This window comes from Neltuma alba, unplaced genomic scaffold (genome assembly GCF_004799145.2).
Source record: "Neltuma alba isolate B1F8T4 unplaced genomic scaffold, ASM479914v2 tig00006815_pilon, whole genome shotgun sequence".
In the NCBI taxonomy this organism is placed as follows: Eukaryota; Viridiplantae; Streptophyta; class Magnoliopsida; order Fabales; family Fabaceae; genus Neltuma; species Neltuma alba.
In genome coordinates, this window is record NW_021634588.1 from 52,455 (window position 1) to 55,523 (window position 3,069).

The 3,069-nt window shown below is 38.4% G+C and overlaps 1 pseudogene; it reads left to right on the forward strand.

The window, feature by feature from the left end:
• The first annotated feature begins 233 nt into the window (after nt 1-233).
• Nucleotides 234-2,326, forward strand: LOC114751202 (pentatricopeptide repeat-containing protein At1g09220, mitochondrial-like; annotated as a pseudogene).
• The last annotated feature ends 743 nt before the right edge of the window (nt 2,327-3,069 follow it).

Consider the following 3,069-nt stretch of genomic DNA (forward strand, 5'->3'; position numbering starts at 1 on the left):
AAAGTTGTAAAATAATATACAAGTTTTCCACTCCGCTGAGGGTGGATATAACGTCGTAGTTTTCATTTTTTTTTTTTGGGTTGTAATTTAATTAAATTTAATTAATCACTAATTAATTAACAAGGAAAATTCATAAGTTTGTGTATGAACTCTTGAATCATTAAAATGTGGTAGTGTTATTATATACAGCCCAAGATGTGATCATCCTTGAAAGTTGCCCTTTAGACGCTACAATGCTACCAAGAGCTTATGTCTCGATTCTATATCTTATGTTGCCAAGTAGGAGTGGGCGTCTGTGTGTGAAGGGTGTCTGGGTCTTTAAATTGTCTATATTAATTAAAAAAAAATGATGTTATAACCCCCACTGTTAGTTCCTTACCAAACATTCGTCAAACAAGAAGTAAAAGAAACAAATTAAAGTCATTAAAAAGCAAACATATATAATATTGAATATATTTTGAATTAGGGAACTTACAACAGCTAGCTGGTGACCTAGCTTTCATCCTCCACAGAAGCATAAAGAGAAAGAAATGTAAACAAAAACGAAAGTAACATATATAGAAGAGCAGATCCAGTGTTGTAATTCACCCAGCATTATATTAGTTGTGTATTCACGAGATTGAGATAAACAAATGTAACTTTAAGAAATATTTTTTGAATAAAAAATTTTGAAACCTTTGAACTTATTGCAATGCACAACAATAATCCAGCGGATGAATCTTATTGTCATGGTGTAACAATTATATAGTAGTAAAAACAAAAAAAAATGTTTGCCAAACGGCCATGTTACACTCAGTCTTTGTGACCATTCTTTCCTCTGTCAAATTTGAGGGGGAGGAACCCTGTGTCCACTTGTTTAGTAGCCATGTCTCTCCAAATTCTTCAACGCCATCCTTCCTCTGAATTTAGTATGTCTTCCTGCCATTCCTGAGCCAAGCATCCGCAGCAGTTGGTCTCTCTTCTACTCAAAGACGCATCAAACCACCAAGCTGCCCAGCAAGGCCACTGTCATATCATCACCTCTGGGATGCTTCTATACCCTTTTTATTGCGCCTCTTCCTGTTTGCTTCTCTTCAACACTCTGATTCGTTGTTACTCTCTTGGCCTCTTTCCTGAAGAAGCTGTTAGGTTTGGTATACCTTCCCTAAACTGCCATGCATTTCTGACTTATTGTTCCTTTGACAGCTATACTCATGCCTTCCTCTGTCATGCCTGTGCCAATTCAAACTGCGCTCACCTTGGAATGCAGATTCATTCTGTCATATTCAAAGTGGGTTTGCACTTCCACTTATATGTGCAAACTGCTTTACTTCAGATGTACCCAACCTGGGGTCTCTTAATCGAAGCGGCGCAAGTGCTCGACAGAATGCCTGGGAAAAAAAAAAATACTGTGTTTACATTACCGGTTTGATTAAATGCGGTGAGTTTGACCTTGCCTTGTCATTATTTTATAAAATGCCAGTTCGGAGTGTTTTTCTCCTGGGCAATTATTATGGATGGATTCACACGCATGAATAAGCCTAGTAAAGCATTGACTACGTTTAGGGAAATGGTTATTTGAGATAACATAAGACCAACTGAAGTGACTCTTCTGACCATTTTCCCAGCCATTTCAAATCTTGGGTTCATTGTGATTTGTCAATCAGTCCATGGCTATGCGGAAAAGAGAGGCTTCAGTGCCTCTGATATACGCATTATGAATTCACTGATATAATCTTATGCAAAATGTGGATGCATAGCAAGTGCAAGCAGATTCTTTCAGGAGATATCTGCTTGCAAGAAAAATTTGGTATCATGGACATCAGTGATCTCAGGTTTTGCAATGCATGGTCTGGGAAGAGAGGCTGTAGAGTATTTTGAAACCATGGAAAAGGCTGGGATCAAGCCAAATCATGTGACGTTTTTGAGTGTTTTAAACGCGTGTAGTCATGGAGGATTGGTGGAGGAGGGGCTCAAGTTTTTCCATAAAATGGCTAATGATTGTCAGCTTGTGCCAGATATCAAGCACTATGGCTGTCTAATAGATATGCTTGGAAGGGCAGGCAGGTTGGAGGAAGCTGAAAATATTGCTTTGTAGGCACCTCTTGAGGTTGCCAATGTCGTGATTTGGCGGACACTTTTAGGTGCTTGCAATTTTCATGGAAATGTTAAAATTAGTCAGAGGGTGATGAGGAGAATACTGGAGATGGAGAGAGAATATTCTGGGGATTATGTTTTCATGTCCAATATTCTTGCTGGTGCTGGAAGGTTTGGAGATGCTGACAGGGTAAGAAAAGTAATGGATACGAGAACTGCTTTTAAACTTTCTGGCTACAGTTTATTCTAAATGCTATAACATTTCTATTTCAAGCAGGCAGGTAATTTCACTATAAAAGATATTCAGAATATGCTTAAGGCATCATATTGTGGTAATGCACATTACTATATTTGCTTTGTTTCCTTCGGGTTTTTAACTGTCAAGTTGCATATAACAAGGTTGTCTAGAATTTTCATTTACAAATTTTCAAATGTGTTTGTGCTCCACCTTCCAAACCTCGGTGGCTTCTGCGTGAAAGACTTGTGTCTGATTTTAGGAATACAAAAATAGAAACTATTTACGAAGTTCCCACATATGAATCTAAGCTTGATAGCCTGTCCAAAGCAGCTTGGTGTCTAACTTATGTCCGACAGTGATACCTGGGGTTTGGCATATGAGTGGTTCCTGGACTCACAAGCATTACAATATTTATTTTAACTCTAGGTCTTCCATTCCTTCCTGGGATCTTGACAAGGTTTTGCTGAAAGCTAAATTCTGAGCCTGTCATGAACCGATATTGGAGAGCTCAATCATGGTCTTCAAGTTCAACAACAGCATTTGTGTGTACAACACTGCACTATTGTAGCACGCTAATGTTCTTGTCAAAGGCGCTGACCAAATAAAAGAAAGAACTTCGATTGTGTTTTTGGAATGCTTAGTTCATAGTTATCAGTATGCTTTCCCTAATATGTGGGATGATTGCAAAAATTTTGTAATTCATTTGCTTCTATTTGGCCACTCCGTTGGTTCTGTCTTGCTTGCGTGGAATAGGG